This window comes from Triticum urartu, chromosome 2, assembly GCF_003073215.2.
Source record: "Triticum urartu cultivar G1812 chromosome 2, Tu2.1, whole genome shotgun sequence".
Taxonomy (NCBI): domain Eukaryota; kingdom Viridiplantae; phylum Streptophyta; class Magnoliopsida; order Poales; family Poaceae; genus Triticum; species Triticum urartu.
In genome coordinates, this window is record NC_053023.1 from 407326264 (window position 1) to 407335869 (window position 9606).

The following is a 9606-nucleotide window of genomic DNA, read 5'->3' on the forward strand; positions in this document are numbered from 1 at the left end:
AGTTGTGCTGGTTGTGTTTTCAGGGAAAAAACTATTGCTCAAGCTGAAGAATTATTGAATAACATATTGAAAAATTATGATGATTTGACTATTCCTGAACCACCGCCTAAACCCACTCCAAAGAAGAGGGGTATATTATATCTCAATCCTGAAGATATGCAAGAGGCAAAGAAATCTATGAAGGAAAAAGGTATTAAAGCTGAGGATGTTAAAAATTTAGCTCCTATTGAAGAAATACATGGGCTTAATACACCACCAATGCCTAAGGTGGTAGAGGTAAATTCTCTTATGAAGTTTAATGAAAATGATAATCCTCACAATATGCATCCTAGTCAATGCCTTTATGAGTTTGAATACTACATTAGAAAACAAGATCACTTCAATGCAAATGTTATGAAACAATTGAAATACAATTCTGATATGATTGCCTTGAGTGACTTGTTATTTAGAATATCAAATGATGTTAGAGGTGTTGGAAAGCATGCTTCTATGGTTCAAACTCAATTAGAACAAGTTGCTAAATCACAAAGAGAATTACTTGATGAAATGAATCATAATATGCATGACTTTGCTGTTAGAGTTGCAACTAGAGGAGGTAAAATGACTCAGGAACCACTTTATCCTCAGGGACACCCTAAAAGAATTGAACAAGATTCACAAAGAGCTAACACTAGTGCACCTAGTTCTTTTAGAAAGAAAAAGAAAAATAAGAATGATAGGACTTTGCACACTTCTAGTGAACCTAGAATAGAAAAACCTCCTGATAATGATAATGAAGTTTCTATCTCTGATTCTGAAACTCAATCTGGTAATGAACACTCACCTAATGATAATGAAAAAGATAATGATGAGATGCATGGAGACTCTCAACCAACAAATGATAAAGAACCAGGTAATGATATTGAGATAGAACCACCTGTTGATCTTGATAACCCACAATCTAAAAATAAAAGATATGATAAAAAAGACTTTGTTGCTAGAAAACACGGTAAAGAAAGAGAACCATGGGTTCAAAAACCTAAGCCTTTTCCACCCAAGTCAACTAAAAAGAATGATGATGAAGAATTTGAACGCTTTGCTGAAATGCTGAGGCCAGTCTTTTTGCGTAACCGCTTGACTGATATCCTGAAAATGCCTCCTTATGCAAAGTATATCAAAGACATCATCACAAAAAAGAGAAAAATACTGGAAGCTGAAATCTCCACTATGCTTGCTAATTATACTTTTAAAGATGGAGTACCTAAAAACTTGGAGATCCGGGAGTACCAACTATGCCTTGCTCTATCAAAAAGAATTATGTGAAAACGGCTTTGTGTGATTTAGGAGCTGGTGTAAGTGTTATGCCTTTATCTTTATATAAAAGACTTGACTTGAATAAACTCACACCTACTGAAATATCTTTGCAAATGGCTGACAAATCAACTGCCATACCTATCGGTATCTGTGAGGATGTGCCCGTTGTTGTTGCTAATGTTACTATTTTGACTGACTTTGTTATACTTGAGATGCCTGGGGACAACAACATGTCTATTATCCTTGGTAGACCCTTCTTGAATACTGCAGGGGCTGCTATTGATTGCAATAAAAGCAAGGTCACTTTTCATATCAATGGTAATGAGCATACGATGCACTTTCCGAAAAAAATAATTTCAAGTGAATGGTATTAATGTTATTGAAAAATCTCCGACAATCACTATTGGAAGTTTTCAAATACCTCTACCTACTGTCAAAAAGAAATATGAAATGCTTATTGTTGGGGAAATGCATATCCCCATTGAGGTAACTTAGTGATTTACGAAAGTTCTTCGGTTTCATGCTAACCGAAAGTGGTTGTTAATAAGACTTGACCAACATTATTAATGAATCATTTTTGAACGGTATGAAGTTGATGAATTCAGTAAGCACTACTTTATGGCTCTACTTTTTATTCTCTGTTTTTATTAGTTAAATAAAATAAAATGCCATGTTTTGTGTGTTTTATGAATTTCTCATGCAATAAAAAATGACCCAAAACTAAAAGTTCTCAGAATGCCCTGAAAATTTTATATGATTGTTTCCTGAATATTTAAGAATTTTTGGTGCAAAATTAATCAGAGGGAGGTGCACCAGGTGGGCAGAACCCACCTGGGCACGCCCTGGGGGTTGTGGTCCCCACGTGGGCCCCCTCACTTATTCTTCGTCCACATTGTCACGTACCTCTAGAAAAAATCACTCTTTGCTCATTTTGCTGCCATTTCCGATCTCTTTGCTCAAAGCTACATTTTCAAAACTATTTTGGGAGATTGTTGCTTGGTATGTGACTCCACCATTTGTCCAATTAGTTTTTGTTTTAGTGGTTTATACTTTGAATAATTAGCTACTCTGGGTGCTGTTGTAGATGTGCTTGCATGTTGAATTCTTAGTGTTCTAAGTTATTTGAATGGTTGTTAGGGCCTCTATGCATCCCTATGAGTAGTTCTTACAGAGTTTTGTTGAAAAAAATTTGTCACTCCAAATTTTTTTATTTTCAGGAAATTGTATGCGAACATGATGAACCTATGTGGAAGGAGTTCTTCGAGGAGACGATCCTTGGGGGCATCCTCTAGTGACAGTTCTGCCCGCCGGTCTTACGCTGAACCAAGTGAAAGTTCCACATGAGATGTAGTCACCAAAACATGCTTATGGCATTGCGATGAATATATGATGCAGGTGGGCATCAAGGAGGAATTTGAGCAATATGTTCATAATGTCGGTCTCGGTCCTTACCTCTCAGATAAGTGTGAATAGCGCCATCTTCTCAGTGAATCATTTGTCAAAGGATTTAAATACTGTCCACTTGAGTCTAGGGTGTCATTTATGCATTATGATGAACCATTTACTATTCCACTAGAAAATTTTGCTTACCATTGCAAACTTCCATTCTAGGGTTCGCTTGATGAGCCAACAAAGGCTGAGTATGAGACTTTCTTAACTAGCCTTTGCTACGGTGTAAATAGGCGAGTAAGGCAAGGAAGAATAAAGAACATACTTTTTCCCGCAATTCAGTACCTTGCATTATTTAACGGGAAATGCATAGTAGGCAAGCAAGACTGTAGCATACTTTGTTCGCCAGACTTGAGCCTCATTCACACCGCTCTCACTGGTGAAAGGAATTATAACCTTGGAGCAATTGTTGCACGTAGACTTCAGCATAACGCTAAAAGTGGCTGGTTCTATGGTGGAATTTATGCCACACGTTTAGCACAAGGATTGGGTGTTTCACCTTTGCCCTTTGACCCTATCCTACCCACTAGATATTTAGATTTTGATGTCTTAAAGGAGCATAAGATTCTCAAGGGAAGGGCTGATAACTTCACTTATAATTTGTTGTTTAACCAATCACATGTTGTGGACACATATTTGCATGCGCCAGCTCTCTTTGATTATCACATCAATGAAAGATATTTTGTTCTTGAGAGCGAGGCCCGAGCTCACAGCGCAGCAGTGTTGGCGGCACGGCGTGCTGAGGCCTCTGCCCCGAGCTCATGCATGTTATGTAATCATGTTCTGTCCTCACAAACAAATTCTTCAAGGTAACTAACATACCATGCATTGTTATATACTCGTGTTCTGTGGGAAAAAAATTTGTGAGGACATTATTCTAGCCATTGATTGCTGAAGGGCGAATATAGGTATGTACACATGGTAAGCATTACAGGACTTCACTACTTCCAAATATAGAGTTCTCCATATTCACATTTACTTCCCTAATGTATGGTTAGATGAAACCAACAGTGTGGTGCATGTTTCTACATCATGAAAATGAGGAAACTAACATGGCCATTGATACACACTCATATTTAGTAGTAGTATATAGATTACTGTAAAATAAGGAGAATATCCATATATTCCTAACCTTTTGATTATTCAGGGGTACAAATTGGCTGTAATGACATGGTCACAATCGCATGAATTAACTCATTCCAAATATAACTGATTTATGGAGTCTCTAATACATTGCCATAGTTCTACTCAAATTCTGCTCAAATAGGGATATGCCAATCATCACAAAAAGTTCAAACAGTGTCATGGCGTCATCATTAACATGAGACGCAAACAACTTACACGCGTCGTCACATCAATACGTGGTGCCATCTGCTTTGTCGATCACGTAGATGATGCCATTGTGTTCAATAGCATCACAGAAGTGTGTATCAGCTTTGACGATGATCCACTGCGAGCTGAGTTGTCTCCAGCTAAAGAAGGCACCGGCGTAAAGATAGGCGAGTCCGCGGTGAACAAGGCAATTAGCTTGAAGTCTGCGTAATTTGCATGTCGTGTGGGAACTTGGCAGATTACAATCTTCTGCAAAACAAGGTCCGTCCAACTGACGTGGTAATCTAGATGACTTGGACCGCGATGGTAAAACTCTATATAATCCAACGGAGGAAGGATAATCTCATGGGAGGTCTGGAAGTTCACGAGCACCAGCTTTTTACCGTCTTCCCCTTCTCTGAAGGAAGCCATACAGTGGGAGTTCATGCCGACCCAGTACATACCTGCCAAGAAGTTTCGGGCGATGGTGATCGGATCGAAGTCGAGGGAAATGATGTACGGCGACCCACTACATACCTGCAAAGAAGTTTCGGCTAATGGAGATCGGATTGAAGTCGAGGGGCATCATGTACGCATCTGTATCATGGTGAGCCAATCTCGCAAGACCAGATAGCAGCAAACAGGGTGTCTTGAAAATCTTAGGCCTCGCTTCGATGATGGTCGTTTGCATGTCCCTCGAGCATGCAGCCAGCCGCAGGGCGCTCAACATATCCATACACGAACAACAGAGGTCGAGGATGTCACTAGGGAGGTTGCTCCAATCGCGGCTCATATGGATGCTGCGCGGTTCACGTTCGGCCATGGTGGAGTTTGGAAGGTGGGGGTTTTGGGGGGCTTGATTTACGGGGGAGAAGGCTGTCGGTGCGAGCGAGGCGACGGTACACGGGGGCATAGTGAGGTGGAGACGGAGATGGAGATGGAGATGGAGTGGTGCTATGGGAGGGGAGAGGGAGACGAGGCGAGGCATGCTAATGTGCTGTACAGCGGCGGTGACAGACTGCACAGTGCACAGGGTGAGGCTGACTTTGGTAACCCGAACACGCCGCCTGGACTAGTGTCAGGTGCAGGGTGTTGTCACTTCACTGTGAGGACTGGATGAATAGTATTTTGACCATCAAGTGTACCACAGTTGTACTACTACTAGTAGTAGGAACATGAGTACTCCAGTACTGTATAGCGGAAATAGGTCTCCCGTGCTAGCATGCCTGTTCACTTCATCCTCCAGGTATCATCCATATTGCGAGCAGAACCAAATTCTCGTGCATGCGGAAGCGCGAAGATGGGCCTTTTCTTTTTTGATGAGGATAACCGTGTATTCCTTAACCAGAGAATGTTGTGTCTCCCACGCACGCGCGAATATCCATCTGAACCAGCTACAACACATTTTTTATCTGTTTGCATAGGTCCCACCTATCAGGAAGGATGGGCAGGTGCACGAACGGGTATGACTCCTCGCATAGCCTTTTCGTTTAGTCTACCTAGCCATCTAATCAACTGCTTGCACGCCACTTCGCCCATTTACTTCTCCATCAGGAACCGATTTTCCTCGGCTTCTTCACCTCCCCTTCGTCTTCATTTGCATCCAAACCCCACTGCATTCACATTGTTTAACCTCTTTAAATAATCATCTACTACTTCGGTTAGACTAGCCATCTAATCCTAATTCTCCAAACCATAGCCCTCCGGTCCAGCGGTTCCAAATGGCGAAAGATATAGAGATGCAGGTTTTTAGCGTCCAACATGTCCTCGTCGAAGGCTCGTTGAGCATAGTTGCCACCGTCACCGTCCACCCAAGGGTTGTTCGGAAGTGGATCAACAATGTATCCAACTCCCTCGAAAAGGAAGAGACGAGGGTCCTCGGTCTCGATGCAGAGTACACGGAGCATGCCACTGGGAAGATCCAACGCGCCGCCGTCCTTCAGTTGTGCCTCGAAGATGATGTTTTGGTCTACCACATCATACACGCGCCCTCCATACCAGGTGAGCTTCACGATTTCTTGTCTCAGGAGGACATATACTTTTTTGGGGCGGCCATCGAAGGGGACAAACAGAAGCTGGAGCCGTACAGCCTTGATTTGAAAAGCATTGCTGACCTACAAACCAGAATCAAAATTCATGTAGAAGATTGTGATAAATAGACACCATCCCTATTCGACGTAGAAAATTTTGTGCTCGGTACAAATCTTCAGAAGGGTGACGAGACGGAGGCATTAAGGTCGTCTGGATGGGAGAATTATCCATTGACATACGAGCGGGTAAAATATGCTGCCCTCGATGCCTGTATGAGTCTCGAGATAGCTACAAGGTCCAAAGAGCTTGTTGCGAAGCCGTCTCCCACAGAAAATGAGAAGAAGAAGAAGAAGAAGAAGAAGAAGAAGAAGAAGAAGAAGAAGAAGAAGAAGAAGAAGAAGAAGAAGAAGAAGAAGAAGAAGAAGGAAGAAGAAGAAGAAGAAGAAGAAGAAGAAGAAGAAGAAGAAGAAGAAGAAGAAGAAGAAGAAGAGAGAAGAAGAGAAGAAGAAGAAGAAAGAAGAGAGGAGAGAGGAGGAGGAGGAGGAGGAGAGAAGAAGAAGAAAGAAGAAGAAGAAGAAGAAGAAGAGAAGAAGAAGAAGAAGAAGAAGAAGAAGAAGAAGAAGAAGAAGAAGAAGAAGAAGAAGAAGAAGAAGAAGAAGAAGAAGAAGAAGAAGAAGAAGAGAAGAAGAAGAAGAAGAAGAAGAGAAGAAGAAGAAGAAGAAGAAGAAGAGAAGAAGAAGAAGAAGAAGAAGAAGAAGAGGAGGAGGAGGAGAGAAGAGAGAAGAGAGAAGAAGAAGAAGAAGAAGAAGAAGAAGAAGAAGGAAGAAGAAGAAGAAGAAGAAGAAGAAGAACAAGAAGAAGAAGAAGAAGAAGAAGAAGAAGAAGAAGAAAAAGAAGGAAGAAGATGAAGGTGGCTCCGCCACCAAGAAGGAAGAAGAAGAAGAAGAAGAAGAAGAAGGAGGAGGAGAAGGAGGAGGAGGAAGAAGAAGAAGAAGAAGAAGAAGAAGAAGGAGAAGAAGAAGAAGAAGAAGAAGAAGAAGAAGAAGAAGAAGAAGAAGAAGAAGAAGAAGAAGAAGAAGAAGAAGAAGAAGAAGAAGAGGAGGAGGAGGAGGAGGAGGAGGAGGAGGAGGAGGAGAAGATGAAAAAAGAAGAAGAAGTAGAAGAAGAAGAAGAAGATGATGAAAAGAAGGAAGAAGATGAAGGTGGCTCTGCCACCAAAATACCCGATACCGAACTCTCTGACACAATCGGAGGCTCCGCCACCGAAATAACACAATCAGCCCACGAAATAATGGCCATCATTGCCCCGTGGACAGAACCATTCCTGGCCTACCTAATTAGACAGGAACTTCTGGAGGACCAAAATGAGGCACGATGCATAGTGCGGCGATCCAAAGCCTACAGGGTCCACGAGGGAGAATTGTACAAAAAAAGCGCTACCGGAGTCCTTCAAAGGTGCATCTCCGAAGAGGAAGGGCGGAATCTTTTGGCAGAAATTCACGCCGGACTCGGCGGCCATCACGCCGCAGCCCGGGCTCTTGGAATCAAGGCCTTCCGTACAGGATTTTATTGGCCAACGGCCCGGGCAGATGCACAGGACTTGGTCCAATGTTGCACCGATTGCCATATCTTTGCAAATCAAAGCCACATGCCACCCACCGCCCTCCAAACGATCCCCATTACATGGCCCTTCACGGTCTGGGGGCTTGACATGGTCGGACCCCTTAAAGGGGGGACCCACAAGAAAAAATACTTATTGGTCATGGTGGATAAATTCACCAAATGGATAGAGGCTAAACCGGTAAAAACAGCCGAATCCGGACCGGTGATAGATTTCATATCCGGGGTCGTACACCGTTACGGCGTCCCCCACAGCATCATCACTGATAACGGCACGAACTTCACGGCCGACGAGGTAAAACTCTGGTGCAGCAAAATGGGCATCAAGCTCGATTACGCTTCAGTCTATCACCCACAAACCAACGGTCAAGTCGAACGAGCAAATGGTCTTATAATGAGCGGCATTAAACCCCGATTAGTGCGCTCCTTAACGGAGTCCGATACGCACTGGGTAGAGGAGCTCGACTCCGTACTCTGGGGACTGCGTACCACGCCGAATCATAGTACCGGATATACACCATTTTTATGGTGTACAGCGCAGAGGCAGTCCTGCCCTGTGACTTAATTCATGACTCACCTCGAGTGTGCATGTACGAAGAAAGAGAAGCCGAGCTCGATCGGCAGGACGGTCTGGATACATTGGAGGAAGAGTGCGACGTAGCCAAAGCCCGTTCCGCATTTTACCCGCAACAGGCTCGCAGATACCAAAGCAGAGAAGTACGGGCCAAAACTTATAACATTGGCGAACTAGTTCTACGGCTGTCGGATAAGAAAAAGAACAAGCTCGAGCCCAAATGGGAAGGTCCCTTCATTATCGACCAAGTTCTGACCGGTGGAGAGTACCGACTGCGGGATGCATCGACCAGTCGACTCGAGCCGAACCCATGGAACGCAGCCAGGCTCCGAAGATTCTACGCCTAGCTCCGGACTTTATGTTAGTCCCCTCCCTTCGTCCATTTTCTGCATATGCATCATCCGTCTTGTTTCCCTTTCTTTCTTTTTATTTCCCTAGGACTTCAAGGGTCACCTTGTGCCTCACTCATACATCACAGATGCGCTAGCCGCACTCTTCATACCTGGGGGTTTCTCTCATAGAAGCTTAAATTATTTACCTGGGCCCCACGCCCAACACATGTGTTATACTTCCGCATGTACCTTTTTTCACCATTATATGCATCGATATGACTTAAGTTTTGGCCAAGCTGGGTTGCCTGGCTCTTGTATTTATGCCCTACGTTCCCGTTAATTCGGCTAGGGCATAAGGGGAGCACCTCTGCGATTGTTACCGCCGGGTCAGCCGGACATGTACCTCAGACTGGGTGAAGCCAAAAGCTAGCGTTCTTAAGAGAATATTCGGTCGGTGAACAAAAGATGACTTTTATTTATTATCCATATCTGCCCCCAGACGTTTTCCCTGCGCTTCTTGTCGCAGTCCGAACATGCACTTTAGGGCATGCCTACCCAGGGAAAGGAACCCTTAATGGAACTATTCTCTCTGGAAGATGTTTCTTACTATCCATGTAATATAACATAACTAGTTGGGCACTTGTCTGATAAAGCACTAATGACCCCTACGCCTAGTCTCCACGCATGCCTCGGTTCTTATATAACCGAGAGGGTATTCAGATACACTCCGGACTGTCGGGTCCCGAGGTTGAAGCGAAAAGGTCCGCCACGACAAACGATCTACAATCCGGCTAGAAGAAGAAGAAGAAGAAGAAGAAGAAGAAGAAGAAGAAGAAGAAGAAGAAGAAGAAGAAGAAGAAGAAGAAGAAGAAGAAGAAGAAGAAGAAGAAGAAGAAGCAGAAGCAGAAGGAGGAGGAGGAGAAGAAGGATGAGAAGACGAAGAAGGAGGAGAAGAAGGAGGAGAAGACGAAGAAGGAGGAGAAGAAGGAGGAGAAG